The following is a 20,060-nucleotide window of genomic DNA, read 5'->3' on the forward strand; positions in this document are numbered from 1 at the left end:
AATGCATGTAACCATTTAATGTATTTTGTTACAGCTAGGTTACAACTCGGTAACAACTCGATAAATACTAAACTTCACTCGGTAGACATTCCGCCTTCATTAACCGATAGCGATAACCTTAGGGTTTATCGACTAGGTTCCTTAGGGTTTACCGACTAGGTTCTTTGCTTGGTAACATAGTATAGTATTAACCTTACAATTTACAACATATGTATGATGTTAAAATAATATAAACATCATGATCTCATCATTGTCTGACTCGGTAATAGTTGCCCATTGAATACCTTATTCATCCCCTTATTCATCATATTCTTTCTATGTCTTTTACCGACATCTTTATACTTCATCAAATCATACTTCTCAAGATATGGCAACATCATACTAAATTAGAAAATCAATTTCTTGACATCAATGACAAAATAATAATATTAAGACAATAAACATCCTTAATTAGTTATATCCATAATCATCAACAACCTTCTCAATATCCTTATTGAAATGCCAATAATCTCCCATTGTCTATTATAATGCGAACAATCTCCCCCTTTGGCATTGATGGAAAAACCAATTGATTTGACCTAATTGATTCGGATTGTTGTGAGTTGTTTGTGAGATTCTGAAATGCTCTCTTCCTATCATCAGAATTCTCGCCCATACATTAGACTTCTCAATCTTTTCCAGTTTTCTTCTCCAGTCTTTTCCAGTCTTCTCAGTCTTTTCCAGTCTTCTTCTCCAGTCTTCTCCCCCTTTGACAACAATGCCAAAAAGTAAAGAATTAAGACATAATTTCTTCCTATATGAAGTGAATTCCTGCTGTAATGTGTCAACTTAGCATTTTGTCTTCAATTCCTATTTTCTGTATTGTATCCTGCACTGTTTCCTGCACACCTTTAGAAAACATTCTAAAGTGTGTAAATCAACATCAACTCGTAAAAGATATTATGTAGAGTCATCAAATTGATGCTTTCACCGAACTTGGTCAGTGAGTAGAAGATAGGGGTAGGACCCCTAACTTACTTCTGAGATACTCAAAAGTGTCCCTTGGTAGTGGCTTGGTGAAGATATCTGCTATTTGTTCCTTTGTGCTAACATACTCCAACACCACTCTCTTCTCTTGAGCTTCTTCTCTAAGATAATGATATTTGATAGAGATGTGCTTTGTCTTAGAGTGCATAACACGATTCTTCTAAATGTTAATGGCACTAGTATTGTCACATAATATAGTTACTGGCTCAGTAACTTTCTCATTTATACCTTCCAACAGTTGTTTGATCCATGCTATGTTGGTATAATTCAATGCTGCAGCAATGTATTCAGCTTCTAATGTTGATTGTGAAACACATCCTTGTTTCTTGCTAAGCCAACTCACTCGTCTTTCTCCTAAAAAGAAAGCTCCTCCACTTGTTCTTTTTCTGTCATCAATGTTGCCTGCCCAATCAGCATCAGTATACACTTTTAAATCAAAATCATTTCCTTTCTGATATACTAAGCCATAATCCTCGGTGCCTTTCAAGTATCTAAAAATTATTTTGATTGTTGTCATGTGTGTTTCCTTAGGATCTACAAAGAATCTTGCAACTATACCTACTGCATGTGCTATGTCTGGTCTGCTGTGAACAACATATTGTAGCTTTCCAATCATGGATCAGTAAAGTGTCTCATCAATAGATGTAGATTCATCATTCTTTGATAGTTTACAATTGGTAGTCATAGGAGTACTTACTGGTTTTGAATCCTCCATTCCAAATTTCTTCAAGATTTCCTTTATGTACTTGGATTGAGTAATGAAAATCTCATTTTTCATTTTCAATATCTGTAAACCTATAAAATACTTTATCTCACCGATTAATGACATCTCAAATTCTTTACTCATTTCATTTCCAAAGTTCTTGCATAAAGAGTCATTTCCACAAAATATAATATCATCAACAAATATGGCTGAGATCAGTATTCCATTTTCATCATTCTTCATGTACATATTGTTGGTCTCACTTGTCCTTATAAAACCAATCTTAATCAAATAAGAGTGCAATCTTTCATACCATGCTCTAGGTGCTTGTTTCAAACCTTATAATGCTTTGTTCAATTTACATACCTGATCTTTACTCTTGCCTTCAACAAATCCTTCAGGTTGTTCAATAAAAACTTCTTCTTCTAATATTCCATTCAGAAATGCAGATTTGACATCCATTTGATATACCTTGAAGTTTTTGAAAGTAGCATATGCCAACAATGTTCTTACTCCTTCAAGTCTAGCCACAGGTGCAAAAGTTTCACCATAATCAATTCCTTCTTCTTGAGCATAACCTTTGCATACTAGTCTTGCTTTATTTCGAATGACCTCACCTTTTTCATTTACCTTGTTTCTGAAAATCCACTTTGTACCGATTACATTTTTGTCCTTCAGTCTTGGGATTAGTGTCCATGTGTCATTCTTCTTAAATTGATCAATCTCTTCTGTCATAGCATTTATCCAATCTTCACTGTTAAATGCCTATTTCACTATTCTCGGTTCAAATTCAGATATCAGACATGTGTTTTGTCTCAGTTTGTTCCTTGTCATCACTGGATCATCCTTATCTCCTATAATCTGACTTGGCGCATGATGTCTTTTGACATACTTGGCTAATACAAGCTCGGTAGGCTCTGTATGATCTTCTTCATCACGCGGTAACTGGATATTCTCTTCATTTTCTTCAACAGGTTTCTCGGTAGGACTTGTCAGTTGAACATAGATAAATTCATCATAATCTTCTGGTTCTTTGGAATTTTCTTAATCGTCTCTTTCTACAAATTCATCAATTTTCACATTTGCACTTTCTACTATTTTGTTAGATGATTTGATCAAACATTTAAATGCTTTGCTTCTAGAAGAATAACCTAGAAATGTTCCTTCTTCACTTTTCTGATCAAACTTGCCATTTCTATCATCTTTGTGTACATAGCATCTACTTCCAAAGATTTTAAAATAACTTGCATTAGGTTTCTTGTCGTACCAGATTTCATATGGTGTCTTCAAAGTACCTTTCTTCAGTTGTACTCGGTTCAGGGTGTAAACCGTTGTGCTTATTGCTTCCCTCCAAAATGTTTGTGGCACTTTCTTTTCAATCATCAGGGTTCTGGCACAATCCACAATAGATCTGTTTCTTCTCTCAGCAATTCCATTTTGTTGTGGAGTTCTTGGTGCAAAGACTTGTCTTTTAATACCATGATCATTGCAGAATAAGTTGAACTCATCAGATGTGAACTCTCCTCCTCTATCTAATCTAAGACATTTCAGTTGTCTTCCTATTTCATTTTCCACTCTTGCCTTGTACCATTTAAATATTTGAAAAGCTTCTGATTTTTCTTTTAAAAACATTACTGACATCATCCTTGAGTAATCATCCACAAATAATATGAAATATTTGTCACCATAATAACTTTGAACTTTCATATGACCACAAAGATTAGTATGCACAAGATCTAAAATTCCCTTGGAGATGTAAGACTTACTTGTAAAGCTTGATCTTGTCATTTTACCCATCTGGCATCCTCGGCACATAGCATTCTCAAGTTTTTCAAGACTCGGTAGACCTCTTACTCGGTGCTTTTTACTTATTTTGATCAGATTATCAAAATTTACATGAAAAAACCTTTTATGCCATAACCAGGTATCATCTATCTTTGCATACAGACACTTGTTCCAAGTTGAGTCAAGGTGAAATGTATTACCTTTTGTTTGTGTCCCAGTAGCAGCTAACTTTCCATGCTTGTCATGAACTTTGACAATTCCCTTCTGAAATTCTATTCGGTAACCTATATTGTTTAGATGTGCTACACTCAACAAATTGTATTTCAAACCTTCAACCCAATAAACATCATTGCATCTTGCATTGTCAAGAAGTGCTATAGATCCTTTACCTCTTACTGGACATGGTGCATCATTACCAAATCTTACATAGCCTCCATCATAATCTTCTAACATAACAAACTTATGTTTATCACCTATCATATGATGTGAGCATCCACTATCTATGATCCAAGAATCACTAGTATTTATGTGAGATATTAGGGATTTTTCTTCATACCTTTCTTCATCTGATCCATCTTTGATAGCCACATAAACGGCTTCCTCTGTATTAGTTTCATCTGATTTATCATCGTTGGATTCCTCATCGGCTATTAAGCATGTCTTTCTATCTCTTTTTCTGAAGTCTCGGTGTCCTCTATAATGATTATCTTTCTGTCTGTCATCTCAGTAATCTCTCTTTTTAGTAGAATCTTTGTCAGGATAGTTAGAAGCCATATGTCCTATTTTATCACAATTGAAACATTTCAAAGGTAGTTTTCCTTTATACTTACTGATTTCCTATCAGTAACCTTCTGGCTAATAGTGCTTCAAACTCTTCCTGCTTTCTGATTTCCTCATACAGTTTGTGTACTTCTTCCATATTCTTACGAAATCTTTCACTTGCTCCACTGTGATCTCCTTCAGAGTATTTATACTTTCTTTCATTGTAATCATTAGATTCATCAAGATGAAAAGAACTAAATGTAGATTCAACTTTATTTACCGAAGATCCACTGTTATAAAACTTACTTAACTCAAATGCATGTAGCTTACCAATAGTAGCATCTAAAGAAACTGACATATTAGGTACAAACCTCAATTTATTGATTGCAGAGACTCGGATTGCATAAGCCGGTAGAAGGGTTCTTAACAACTTGTTATATCCTTTTCTTCAATAGTTCCACCTGCTCCTTTGATTTGATTGACAATCTCCTTTAGTCTTGTATTGTACTGGGTTATGTTCTCACCTTCATTCATCCTCATAGATTCAAGTTGTCCTCTTAGACTGTCTACTTTTTCTCTTTGAACATGTTCATCACCGCCATATACAGATATGAGCTTGTCCCACATTGCCTTTGCATCATTGCAGCCTTCTAGATCATTAAACTCTGAATCGGTCAATGCAGATGTTATTTCAATCACTGCTTGGATATGTTCTTGCTTTGCCTTTATTTCTTCCATAGTCAATGGATAGGTGCTCGGTGTGATGAAATCATTCTCCAGATAATATATAGCATATTCTCCAATTCCTGATAGGTGCAGCTTCATCCTTTTCTACCATGTAGAGAAACTTGACTTTTTCAACTTCGATGCATCCCTCTTATACATCTTTGGATCATTGCCTCAAGTACCTTTAAACTTTTTCTTCTAGAGTCTAAAGCTCTAATACCAATTGATAGTTCTGATACTTAATGTAAGTATAGATCCAATAGCCAACAAGATGAGAGGGGGGGGGTGAATCATACAAACTTAATCTTCCATAAAAATATCAGATTCAACCTCGGTAACATATACTTTAATGATATAACCAAAACTGCTAAACATGCAAACTCAAAAGCATATAAACATCATATTACTCATAACACTAGATTTAATGTGGAAACCCAACTAGGGAAAAACCACTATGGGATTTTGGACCCACTAAGAAATATACTCTTCTAGAGTATGCTCGGTTAAAAGCAAATCTTGTTAAAGATTACAAACACATTGCTAGATATGACCCGGTTAAGGGATTTCCCTCAGATCTGTTAGGATCTTCACCTTGTTAGAAGTAACCTTGTTAAAGGATTTCAAACACTCAATCAGAATGTCACCTTGCTAGAGGGTTTTACAAATAAGACTGTTAAGTCCACTCAGTTAAAAGATTTTCTGTCACTTTCACAAAATAACAGTAATAAAAATCTATCTGCAACTTCACATCTAAAATGCTAAAGCAGATTCTTATTTTCTCAATACAATCTAGACATAGAACTAATCTTGTCCATCTGTTGGGCTTCTATACTCTATTATTCAAATAGGTCTTCAAGCTTCTGTACTTGGTAATCACTATGTAGCATCCATGTGCATACATTTGCCCGCATACATTGTTTAACAACAGTTCCCTATTTATAAACAATTCACCAACCGCTTAATCTCCTTGATCACACTTCCCATGATCAATCATAGCCATTAGATCTTCAAACTTGTCCAGGTTCAATGTATCCTTTGATCTGAAAAACATTTTACCCTGCCTTGGAACTTGCATACATTTCTTGGAACTTGTGCTAGGGTAATGCGGTTCAATCTGCGTTGTAGATCTTCATGCCAATTTTCCTTTGCCATAGATTCTTTAACAAACTTCATGCACAACATACCAATCATTTAATTAGTTCTAGCTCATCAGCTTCCTTCATTAAATAATGCATGTAGCCATTTAATGTATTCTGTTATAGCTCAGTTACAACTCAGTAACAACTCAGTCAATACTAAACTTCACTCGGTAGACATTCCGCCTTCATTAACCGATAGTGATAACCTTAGGGTTTACCGACTAGGTTCCTTAGAGTTTACCGACTAGGTTCTTTGCTCAGTAACATAGTATACTATTAACCTTACAATTTACAACATATGTATGATGTTAAAACAATCTAAACATCATGATCTCATCATTGTCTAACTCGGTAATAGTTGCCCATTGAATACCTTATTCATCCCCTTATTCATCATATTCTTTCTGTGTCTTTTACCGACATATTTATACTTCATCAAATCATACTTCTCAAGATATGGCAACATCATACTGAATTAGAAAATCAATTTCTTGACATCAATGACAAAATAATAATATTAAGACAGTAAACATCCTTCATCAGTTATATCTATAATCATCAACAACCTTCTCAATATCCTTATTGAAATGCCAACAATCTCCCATTGTCTATTATAATGCCAACAGACAATTATAGTCGAATCTCCTTCAATTTCCAAGCTCTTGACTCCTAGTTTCCTACATAAATGCAGACCCTCCACAAGGGCTATAAGTTCCACCCAATTATTGGTGTTGATGCCAACCGGAGAGGCAAGGGTTGCTAGTTCCTTGCCTTCCCAATTATGAACAACACATCCTATCCCGCTTGCCTTAGGTTGCCACGGGATGCCCCATCAAAGTTAAGCTTCACCCAACCATCGCCTGGGGGCTACCATCTGCATGCATCCCTTGATCGAAGACTAGCAATAGGACCATCTCCTACAAAGGGAGGAAAGGATAAGCCTTCCCAATGTTTTATCATTTTTCATCCCAATAAGTGATAGAGGCATTCTTTAATGTTCTTGATGACATTTGGTTGTTCATGAGCTCAGTGATAGCTGACTCTATCCTATTAATGATTCTGGGAACCTCTAGTTTTTCATTCTTAAAGAGACATCTATTTCTCTCCTTCCATAGTTCCCACATAATGGAAGAAGGAAGAGCTGTCCATAAACCTTCAAAGAGACAGCCATGCCTAAGGAGAGGCCATGCCTTGACCATTCCAAAGATGGTGTGGGGGAAGGCCACATATCATTCAAGTTTGTTGGTGAACCAGATTCAACATTTGTGAGAAAAGGGGCAGTTAAGGAGGATATGATTGGTGTCTTCCTCGGCTGCCTCACAAAGAGGACATCTGCTAGGGCCCTCATACCCCATTCTTCTAAATTTGTCCACAGTTAGGAGCTTGTTCTGAACCGCAAGCCAAGAGAAGATACATGCCTTAGGCAGACAATATTTATCCCAGCAAAGTTTCAAGGGAAGCTTAGTCATAGGTCTTAAAAATGATTTGGAGATGAGAGAGTACCCATCCTTGGAGTTGTATTCTCCTCTTAAGGAGCCATCCCAAATGAGCTTGTCCCCATTCTGACCTAAGACAATGTTCCTTGATTTAAGAATTGCCAAAGTTTTTGTTTATCCCTTACCGGGATATCCTCATCATCCTTCTCAATCCACTGCCAACCGGCCCCATCCTCTGAAGGGGAGATATAGTTGTTTAACAAGGGTCCTCTATGAGATTCAACAAGGATACGAGTAGCACCAAAGTCATGGATATTATCAATAGCCTTATATCCACCCCAAGAACCCGACCAGAAAAGAGCTTTATCCCCGGACCCCAGGTTCCAAGTAAGTCTATCTGAGATAATCCTCCTGCAGTCTAACATAAAATTCCATAGGCAGGATCCTCTGGGAGGGTTGGTTTCTCTGAAGATTTGGATAGGATTCCCTCCATTAAGGTATTTGTGGTGCAACAAGCGAGCCCATTTGAGGTGGGGGATTCTGAACATCCACCAGACCAACTTGGCACTCAAGGCTTTGCCTTGATCATGAAGGTTTTTAATGCCAATTCCTCCTCCTTCTTTAGGTTTGCATATCTTGTCCTAGAATATGAGTGATATTTTATGATTGTCATTAACACCTTGCCAAAAGAAAGTCCTGAGATGCTTGTTGAGCTCTACAAGTTTAGAAGAAGATAAGTGTTGATAGGAGAGCTAGTAAATGGGCATAGCTGACAAGACCAATCTAAACAAGGTTGCTCTACCTGCAGATGAGAGCCATTTTCCTTTCCAAGTGTTAATCCTAGACTTGATTTTACCCACCAAGTTGTTCCATAATTTTGAGGGTCTTTGACCCTTGTCAAGGGGAATGCCTAGGTACTTGCAAGGAAGAGTTCCTTCACTAATCTCCAGGACATTGCTAATCACTTTCCCTAAGGAGGGGTCTATGTTGAACATAAAAACTACAGACTTGGCCAGATTCACCTCTTGACCCGAAGCTAGCATATAGGAATTAAGGATTCATTTGAAGGTGCTCGCTTCCCTTACACTTCCCTGCCCAAAAAGCATCATGTCGTCGACAAATTGATGGTGGGTAAAGGGAGGGAGGCCACTAGTAATGGGGATTATTTGGATCCCACCTTCCTCTTTGGCCTTAGAGATGGATCTACCTAGGGCTTCAACCATGATGATGAAGAGGAAGGGGGACATAGGATCTCCTTGCCTAAGCCCTCTTGAGCTACTGAAGAAACCTTTCAGGGAACCATTAACCAAGACCAAGAATTTAGGGGTGGATATACATTCAAAGATTAGGTTGATCCAGGATTTGGAAAATCCAAAGGCCTCCAAGCATTTGCATAGGAAGTGCCAATCAACTTTGTCGTAAGCTTTGCTTATGTCTAATTTGACTAGCATACTTGGGGCCCTATTGAGCTGGACCGAATGAATGGCCTCTTGGGCTATAATAACCCCATCATAGATTGATCTATCTGCTATGAAGCCGGTTTGTTTTTTGCTAATGATAATGGGGAGAAGATTCTAGAGTCTAGCCACTAGGGTTTTGGTTAAGAGTTTGTACAGAGTGTTGCAAAGGGCTATTGGTCTGAAGTCATTAAAGCTTTTAGGATTCTCTTTTTTGGGGTTGAGAGCTAAAAAGGTATTGTTGAATTCTTTGAGAATCTTACTAGAGTTCCTAATACCTTCTAAGGTGTCTATGATCTCTGTCCCCATAAAACCCCAACATTTTTGGAAAAAGCTAGTGGGAAAGCCATCCGGGCGCGGGGCCTTGTCGAGATTCATCTTCGTAAGGACATATTTAACCTCCTCAGAGAATTTCTTTGACAATATTTTGTTGTGGTCATTGTTAATGAGTTTTGGAAGATTCTTGAAAATATTGAGTTGGCCTCTGAGGTTGGAGCCTTCAATATTGTTTAAGATTTTATCAAAAAACCTCGTTGCATCGGAGGCAACATCATCCGGTTCAAACAATATGGAACCCTGACAATTCTTAATTTTAGAAATTCGATTGACCCATCACCTCTGCTTAGTACTATTGTGGAAAAAAATAGTATTTCAGTCCCCATCACTCAACCAAGTCTCCCTCGATTTTTGTTTCCAAAAGATCTCTTCATTTGAGAGTGTCTTTTCATACTCAGAGAGTAGAGCCTTTTCTTTGAGGAAGAGATGTTCATCCATCCCCTTCTCAAGAACCTCAATTTTAACATTCTTAAGATCATTTTCTATTAGGAGTTTTTTATCAAAAATATTTCCAAAATTAGTCTTGTTCCATTCTAAGAGCTTCCTTTTGATAAGCTTTAACTTGCTTGTGATAATAAACATCTTCGAACCAGAGAAAATAGAGCTTCTCCACTAGTTCTCAATTAAGTTTAAAAAGTTATCATCTCTGAACCACATGCTCTCAAATTTGAAGGGACCTTTTTTAGGGGAGTGGTCAGATAATAAGATTAGTTGGAGTGGGAAATGGTCAGATCCTGCTAAAGGGAGGGGTTCTGCATTCAGGGTAAAGTTAAGCTCCGAGAGCTCTCCATGGATAAATAACCTATCTAGTTTCTCAGCAATGTTACGGAAACCAAGCCATCTTTTGTTCCAGGTAAAGGCATTATCTGTCGTCTGGATTTTCAACAAGGAGTTCCTATTGATCCAATGATTGAAATCTATAGCCACAGGAGGAAGTTTGTTGCTACCTCCTCTTTTGTATGCTACCTTAGTGATAGCATTGAAATATCCCCTAATGATGCATACATCATTTGGGAAACTTCTGAGGAAAGACTCCAGTTCCACCCACACCCTAGCCTTAACCCTATTTTGGATAGGACCGTAAACATTAATCAATTTGAATCTTAGGTTATTTTTATAACTTACTACTTCTCCTCCCATCCAATTTTGCTTAATCTCTAAAGGTGTAAATGAGATGAATCTAGAGTCCCAAATGATGGCTAAGCCCCTTGAGGCCCCTGTTACAGGGGAGTGCTTTAGCTGTCTAACGCCTAGGTTTTTCTCAAAAAGGGCTATATTAGAGGAGTTCATTTTGGTTTCTTGGATTAACATTATATCTGGTTTAGAATCAGAGATGCAATGCTTTAAGATGCACTATTTGTTAGGGGCATTCAGACCCCTAACATTCCAAGTTATGATTTTCATGGCTCTTTGGGGAGGAACTTCCCCTCCCCTGCATTAAAAAGAGTAGATATTTTAGACTGACCCTTGGCTTCTCCATCCTTTGATCTTAGTTCAGCAAGGGATCTCCTATTTCTTCTCTTACTATGTTTAGCACAGTCAAGAGAGTCTTTGCTTCTATTAGAGCTGAGAATGCCTAGAATATTTGGGTTATCATTTTCTAAGTTATCTAATGCTACAAAGAGTTCATCCATTTCTAAGTCGACTCTAGTAACATCCAATAGATTTTTGACCAAGAGATCCCTTTGTCTTTCCAACTCCTCATCATCACAGATTTCATCAACCAATAGGTCCATGAGGTCATTTACTACTTCTTCCCCTACAAAATTGGCAATGATTTTAACTTCCCTTGCCACTCGATCATTCTCAGATTCTACAATTGGAATAGAAATAACCTTCAAAGATGGAGGGCAAACCTCTACCTCCTCAAAGCCCTCCATACTTGAGACTAGAGAGATTGGTTGACCCTGTAAGGATGCCAATCCTGGATCCGGGGAAAGCCTATCCAGCTCTGCTAATTGCTCAGAGGCAATTAGTTCCATTAAAGGGGGAGACCCCAAGGGACTCAGCCTCTCTGGTGGAATGAGAGAGCTAGATGATGATAAATTTGTTAGGCCAAGCTGCTCTTTCTGGGGGATAACCTCATTGATTCAACATCTTCCGAATCTTGATCCCCCAAAAGAGAGTTGGCTATAGGTGAATTTATAGTTAGTAGTGAAGGAAGAGGGGAGCGAGAGGGCTTAATAGGGGAGCTATGAGGATATAGGTTAGAGGTAAGATGATTAGGGTTAATATCAATCTTATAGCCCTCTAGGGTAAAACCCCCTCCTTCCACGAATCTGAATGGAATGCCATTAGACTTGAGCAATGATACAAGGAAAGGTTTCTTGGAGGGGATCTTTCGTGGCATAGAATCTTCGAAAGGACCATTATAAAAGGGTAATTCTAGGGTTAAACAAGATTTATCACATTTCAGAGTTATAGGCTCTAAAGATTTAATGTTAATATTCATTTTAACGATTAAGAGTTGGTTAGAGAAGCTTAGGGCTAATTTTTTGACTTCTACAAATTTACCTATTTTGTTGCCTATTATTCTTAAAAAGTTATTATTGCGCAATTCTACAAGGAATTTATCAAGTGAAATTTCTCTATTAACCATGCAGGAATTGAATTGAGATGGGAGAAAGAGAGGTTGCCATTCCCAGCAATCAAACCCTAAACCTTTAAATTTTAATATATCCTCATTAAGAAATAAGATTCTGATTACCACATTCAATAGCTAAGAAATTATCAGGAAGGATGTCAATTTTTACCTATTTATTGAAGGAGGATGACACCCAGTTAGCAATTTGTTTCGACGGGATCCCCCAGCTTTCCACCGAGCAAAGATCATTCTATCGCTGCAATGCATTTGATACCTAGCCTGAGTATAATTATCAATTTCAATGACCAACTTGTTAGGAGTAGCTGGGGAATTTGAAGGTAGATCCAACATAGGGTGCTTAATTTCCTTAGAATTGAGACGGCCAAAGGTTTCCATTTCCTTTGAAAATTTGCCCAGGGATTTTTGAGGAGGAATGTAGCGAGTAGAGGAACTCTTTGGCTAGTTAGGTTTTACAAAACCCTCCTCCCGACAATGATTGGAAATCATTTTGAGGTCGTTTGGTTGCCCTAATGCCCTTCTGTGGCTAACCAAATGCCAATCCTGATCCCTCCCTTTGTGAAGAGGAGGGGGAGCCCTATCTGCATTAACCAAAGAGTATTTTGTTTTTGCAAAGAAGGCCTCTTGATCGCGAGTCCGTGAAATGACCCTACCGAGATCCTCAATCCCAGAGTGATTAGCCAGAACAACGAATCGATTAGCAGAACCTCTGTAATTTCCTCATGGCGGATAAGAGCACTTGAAAGAAGATGTCAATGCATTGCATCTCTTTTTCACATGCAGAGACATATTTTTGCTTCAAAATTTCTATATTAATTCATATAATCTAAAATGGGTTTTCATTTCATATAAAAATTGTTTAATTAGAGGCATGTAAACTATTTCAGAAGTTCATATTTGTGCTTTCATTCATGGAGATTTGAATTTACAGGTCCATGTCTCAGGTGTGGCCATCCTAGGCCTATATCGGACCTAATCTTGAGGCAAGTGGCAGGTTGTGGAATCAACTTCCACAGAACGGGCCTGCATTTTGAAAATGGGGGCCTGTTCCTAAAATTCCCGTTACTATCCAAAAATGACAAAATGCACCCAAAAAAAAGGGTAAAATCGGATTTAAAAATGGCGACCTGTTTTTTAAAAAATGGGACCCCCGTTTTGTTTTCAAGTGGGTCCCCATTTGAGAACAAAACGAGGGTCTATTTAGTTTCGCCTTAGGGCCCCATTACTTTTTGCTTCAGGGGCCCAAAGAAAATACAGGCCCCCATTTTTTTAAAATAGGCCCCTGTTTCTAAGAGCGTGTTTTCTAACTTGTGGACTTCCACCAATTTGTGACCCATTACCTTGCACTTACCCTGAATACTAAGTGGATTACATTGGTTTGGAGACAAAATATGCAAAAATAGTGAGCTATAAGTTTGGGATTTTGTCGCGCACCTAAATCTAAGTAATATGAGATGATTTGGAGCTGCCCTTTGAAATCTTCCAAAAGTAGCAGGGATTGTGTGTGCGGACTAGGATGCCCACCCTCTTTGTCCTTCGAACTTTCCGTGTGTCGAAAAGGATTTTTTCGTCTCTGCAAATAAAGCTTAATTCCAAAGGTATAGTTGTGCACCTACTTCCTACACATAGAACAAAGAAGAAAGGGGTTGGGAATAGGGGCTTGCCTCGGGTCAAACCCCAGTTTGAAATTAACCTTGAATGAAATGTTACAAATACTGAAGTAAATAATGGAAAGGTATACCTTAGATCTGCAATGACTGATAATGATGCTTTGTGTCTTGAACATAATCATATATATTGTATGAAATGGCATGAACATGAAAAACCATAACACACACATGCTTGCAAATGAATGATGTAATGTTGCTCCAATGGATAGATGAATAATATGCAGCCTTGAAGAATGCTTGAATGCAGTCTCCTTTCCTTATGATCATCTCCACCTTATTTCCCTATGATCAAATGAGAGGGTAAGACCTCCTTATATACTTTCTCATCATCAATAATGTTAATTTTCTCACATAGGTTGACATGGGGGCAATTTTCCCACTCAAATTTGAGATAGGGCCAAGGGTCCAAATTAGGGCCCAATTGAGGAGGACCATGGCATGGCGCCATGGTATTGGTGAGGACTAGGGCACCACGCCCTGGTCCTACCCCAATTTAAGGCAAGGACAAGGGGTCCTAGAAAGGTAAAGTATGAAAGTGTGATGTTTATTGCATGAGAGAGACATAACTAGGTCTTGATCAAGAATGAAGATGAAAACACTAAAGTGGGGGCCCCAAATGCAGTCAAAATTGCAAGGGGTATAATTTTAGGACATTACATTTATCCCCCACTTTAGCGGGAGTATGAGCTTATGCAAATACTCACGGTAAAGTAGAAGAAAGAGAGATGAAGATGATGAGGAATGTTGATGCAAGAGTATCCCCGGTTCTTGGAAATCTTGCATCAAACAAAAATATTTCCTTTCTGTTTTGCTTTCTATTTTGTAGTTTCAGGATTTCATTCTACATTTTCATGCATTGGCTCACTGGATCTTGATGAGTTGGATTTTTTCTTCAGGACTTGATCATCTACCTTATTCCAAAACCGTGGAGCATTTGGATCATTTTTCGGGAAGTTATCGCTACTGGTTTCCAAGCTAGTTTTCTGGTACCGATTGCCTGGACTTATTTGCATTTGTAATCTACCAGAATCTACCTGATCCCTTATGTAGCTTGCAGAGCCCTGAGCATTGATTATGATGTTCATTGGCATGTGTTCGACCTTCTCTTTGATCTACACTTCATCCTTTGTATTTTCTAGAGGAGTTTCTTTGGCGGAGGCCAACCTTGTTTTTTACATGTTAGGTGTTGTTCTTCGACATTTGATCCTTTTTGGGCCAATCAAATCTTATAAATCATTGTAATTAAGCATTAGAATAGGGAGAAGTTAAGATATAGAACATAGAAGATAGATCTGAAGATTTGAAGTCCTGGTTGTGACCTATTATGTTATTAAGCATGTTTTAGCAAGTCAGTGAGCCGATTTCTGTAACCCGGTTGTTATCGGTTGATTGTAATCAGTTTTCATGATATAAAACATTCAGTTCTGAATTGCCTCCATCATATCCTTGTGTTTCTGTTGTGTTTACTCTTGCTGACTAGTCTGGATTGATCTCTTTGAGGTCCCTCCTAACTGGTAATTGGACCAAATGTGGAGCAAGATCACAAGGAGTATAAGATATCACTAATTTCAAGGAACCAAGCCCATAATCTTAGGATCTTAACTCACTCAAATATATGCAAGGTTGCACAAAAAGACACACAATAGAAGCTAACAATAAAAAACAAGACCTCAAGTCAAATAGCCAAAGAGACCTTGATATTAAAATATCTCAACAACTAATATCATTCTTGAAAAATGCCATCTCACGAACACAAGCGATCACATAAAGGAGAAAAGAAAGCATCATCCATGAACTATCAAGAGCAAAGCTATGAGTTCATCAGAGGGAGAAGAGAGAATATGAATACATGCTATATGTGTTTATCTAGGCGATCCATGAGAATAATGATGAGAAAGGGAAAGGACTACTCACCCCTAGATGTTTTTATCTAGGTGATCCATGGTGGGAAAGGACATGGACAACTCACCCCTAGATTTTTTTATCTAGGTGATCCATGTGGGGAGGAGAGTAGGAATAATCTATTTGTTTTTAGCTAGTTCCAGCCATCCTCATGTGTGTGTGCAAGTGATGCTTGGTTTCAAGTATATAGAACCCCGTGTAAGAGTCTTTTCTCTACTTTTGAGTGTGCTCCAACTTGTTTAAGACATTTAATGATGCATAAAATGAGGATGAAGCATGAGAATGCAACAATCCCATATTGATTAATGAAATGAGGATTATACATGAGGATGCAATAATCCCATGTCAATAGAAGAAAAGAGGATTATGCATGAGGATGCAATAATCCCATAAATGGTGGACAAAATAGGGATGAAACATGAGTATGCAACAATCCCATATTGATAATTGATAGTCAAAATGCAACTAGGAGGCCGCATATATGCCCCTCTCCTTAAGATGTCAACATAGTCCTATGTTGATGTCTTAAGGAAGATAGAAACAAGGATACCCACCTTCAACACCAAGGAGATATCTGCTAATCAATAATGCATGTATTCCTAGCTAGAAAGAAAGACTCCTGATTAGGCTTTATTTCTTTAAGCAAGGAAGAGATAATTGTAAAAGAGATATCTTGCAACAAGTGAAAAGGGATCCTTTTGAGGGATGCATGAAGATATATTTGCATAAAGATATCTAACTCCAAGAGTAGAGGATGTCCTTAATAAAGATGACATCTTAGAAGGATAAGAGGACTAATAATTTACACCTTCTCCAAAGTGGATTCTTAGGATTGCACACTTTCACTAAAGAGATTGTTCATAAAAGATGCACCATTTCAAACAAGGAATACACACACTTATAATAAATGGCATCAAATTATGAAAGATTCAACTCAAAAAAGGAAAAAGGAAATCTTAAGAGAGAGAGAGAGAGAGAGAGAGAGAGAGAGAGAGAGAGAGAGAGAGAGAGAGAGAGAGAGAGAGAGAGAGAGAGATCATTATCCTTGCCCCACAATCATGGAGACAATGACACCAAAGAGAGATTATTTATATAAAAGAAACACTCTTCTAAAATAAGCAAAAGATCCTCAGCAAGGATGCATATCACAATATAGAAGGGTTCATTATAAAAGATACAACTCATTAAAGAGAATAATTTGATTAATGATTATAGACTTTCAATACTAAGGAAGAGATCCACTTAAGGATATGCACTTATAAGAAAAGGATAAGATCTTCATTAGGGATACTTGTTCCAGTAAGACGAAGGAGATTCCCAACAAGGATGCACACCTCCCAAATCGATAAGTGATCCTTAATAAAGGTCCTACGTCACAAATGGAAAGTTAAAAAGGATGATTGAAAGGATATTATTGCCCCCAAAGCATGGAGACAAGAATAGAAATAATATTATGTTGCTACCAAAGTATGATTGCACTTGAAATTGTAGCACCATGAATGACACTGAGCCCCCAATAAGAAAGCTACAAATGTCACATAATGAGGAGAAACATAATAGGAACTTAAATGTTATGAAAAATGAAAAGTATGAGAGTCCAACTTATTTCCATCTAGTATTTTAATGGTACCAATTACAATAAGTTTTTGAATTTTATCTGCTAAATCCCGACATTCATTAGTGGCATGGCTAGGGATTTGATGACACTTGTAAAAAGAAGAATCGTGTTGATTTTTCTTACAATTCTTTCTTTGATTGTTTAAAGGGAGAGTAATCAAGCTGGATTGAAGAAGCTCATACAAGATACTCTCTTGTTGTGATGAGAAGTTGTAAGAAGGCATAGATTTATTAGACAATGGAGGAGGGGATGTCAACAAAGGTGGACTTTGGAAACCTAAATCTTCTTGGGAAAAGTTTGGTGTAGATTTCTCATGACCATAAAAACTTTGTTGCATACATCTTAAACCATATCCATTATGTCCATGCATAGATGTTGAAATGTCTAGAGGATAGGGTTCATTCCTAGTGTTAAGGTTTAAAGAGCCCCCATCATCATCAATACGTGTGGTGGAAGAAGAGGTGGGAATTGATTTAGAAGAAGTTTGGATGAATGAAACACAAGTATTCTTCAAGGATTCCTCATTATATTGAGGGATTTTATACCCATTTATGGAAGGAATAAAGTCTAATGTAGCTCAATTCTTTGCTAAAGAGGCATCATTGATAGGAGATTGTGTTGTTGAAGAAATCATAGTTTTAAAGGGAGAGATGAATCCTACTTCATCATGAACAACATCATAAGGATTAGGATAATTTTTTATTATGTGAAGTTCATTGTGATATATTAATTTCATTCTGTGATGAAGAGTAGAAGGGACTGCTTGCATAGCATGAATCCACGATCTACCTAGAAGAAGGTTATAATTAAGATGGTTGGGAATGACATGAATAGGAGTAGGTAAAGTCATGGTTCCTAATTTGATAGGTTATATGACTATACCAAGTGTCTCTATAGGAACATTATCAAAGCCATGAACACGTAGAGGATCAGGATGAATTGAAGAATGATCCCAATTTATCTTGTCTAATAAGTCAACATGACAAATGTTAAGTACCGACCCATTATCAATTAAGGTACCTTTTATGTTTTGATTATAAATGCGAGAAGTAATCATAAGGGGATCGTCTCTATTTCTAACCTCTATAGAAGGAAATTTGTCTTGTGAGAATGTGATATCATTTGGTTTATAAGAAGGATGAGGAACCACTTTATGAAAGGCTTCTTGGATCAAACTATGGTATGAAGGGGAAGTTTGAATCAAGTCCCAAAGGGAGATCTTTGCTAAGATATTATGGAGTTTTTCAACAAGATCCTTATCAATGTCCTTCTTAGGGTGAGAGGGAAAAGAAAGAGAAGTGAGAAGAACATTGGGTCCTTTATTTTTGACACAATCATTAAATGATTGATGTATTTCAGAACCATATTTTTGTTCTAGTTGTCTTTTCATGACATCCTTTTCACATATGTATTTTGTAAAGTTTGAGGATATTGGGAGGTTCATTGAATTTAGGCTTCTCATAACTAGAAACATGAATGGTATTAACTTGATTGATCTCTTTGTTCTCCAATGATACATCTCTAGAAGGGAGAAAATTAAGGAAATTGCTAATGATTTCATCCTCTTGCGCCAAATTATCCTCATGGGGGAAGAACATTTTAGGATAAACATCATTCTTGAAAGATTATTCTTTAGGAGAGACGTCTTTGAAATAAGTGCTCATAACCTTTTCTTGCACCAATGTGCCCTCATTGGAAGGACCAAATTTGGGAGAGGGTAAATCAATTTCCATCAACACTTCTTCTCTAAGAGAGATACCATGTATGGAAGGTAAAGTGACATCAAGGAAAGTGTTGATGATATCATCCTCTTGCTCTAAGGTACTCTCATGGGAGAGGATATTTTTAGGAGAATGATCAACATCAATTTTAAAAACTTCATCCTTAAGAGGAAGAGTTGTAAGAGGAGTGTTAAAAATCTTTTCTTTCACCAAAGTATCATCATGAACAAGAGAAGATTTAGGAGAGAAATTACCATGGTTCATTAGGGTATCATCTCTAAAAGGTAAAACTTGATAAAGAGGATTGTCAACCACATCAACTTCTTTCATCACAAAAGCTTCTTCATAAATAGGATTAATAGGAGGTAAAGGTTCATAAAGAGGAATGTCATGCATGACAATATCCTTGTGCATTTTTGGAGATTTAGAGGATGATGTAGAGGGAATAATGATGTCATTAAGAGTTTCATCCATCATCTCAAGGTCATCACTTCTAAATGGCTTACGCATTATGTTGATTAACCTTTGGCAAAGGGATGGTTTAAAAGGCTTAGGATAAAGGAAACCATCAAGGGCCTCCTCAAGTTCCTCTCTACTATATACTTCTTCAAAAGGATAGTCATTATAAGCAAATGGATTGTCAAGGAACAATAATCTTGCAAAGAGTAATTTGACATTTTGAAAAGAAATGCTAATTGTTGCAATGAAATGAACTAAAGTGTGCAAACATACAAAATGCATAAAACAAGGTTTTTTTAATTTTTTTTTCTTTTTTTTTGTATTATTATTATTTTTTTAATTTTGGAAATATGAAATGAAATTTGGAACTTGCAAAATAATTGAGTAATGGAAAATTTTAGGAAAAGTGATTATTCAATTTTTTTTTTAAAAAGGAATAATGAGCAATAATGTAACCTCTTAGGAAAATTAAAATTAAAATTAGGATTATGCAAAAATAATCTCTTAATTTGAATTTAAAATTAGGGCCTTGTAAAAAAAACCTCTTAATTTTAAAATTTAAATTTAAAATGTTGAAATTTAGGAATTGAAAGAATCAATTTAAATCTAAAAATTAGGGCTCTTTTAATTAACCACTTAATTTTAAAATTTAAATTGAAAATTAGGGCTTTGTAAAAATAACCTCTTAATTTTAAAATTTAAATTTAAAATTAGATGC

The sequence above is a fragment of the Cryptomeria japonica genome, chromosome 5 (assembly GCF_030272615.1).
Source record: "Cryptomeria japonica chromosome 5, Sugi_1.0, whole genome shotgun sequence".
Classification (NCBI taxonomy): Eukaryota; Viridiplantae; Streptophyta; class Pinopsida; order Cupressales; family Cupressaceae; genus Cryptomeria; species Cryptomeria japonica.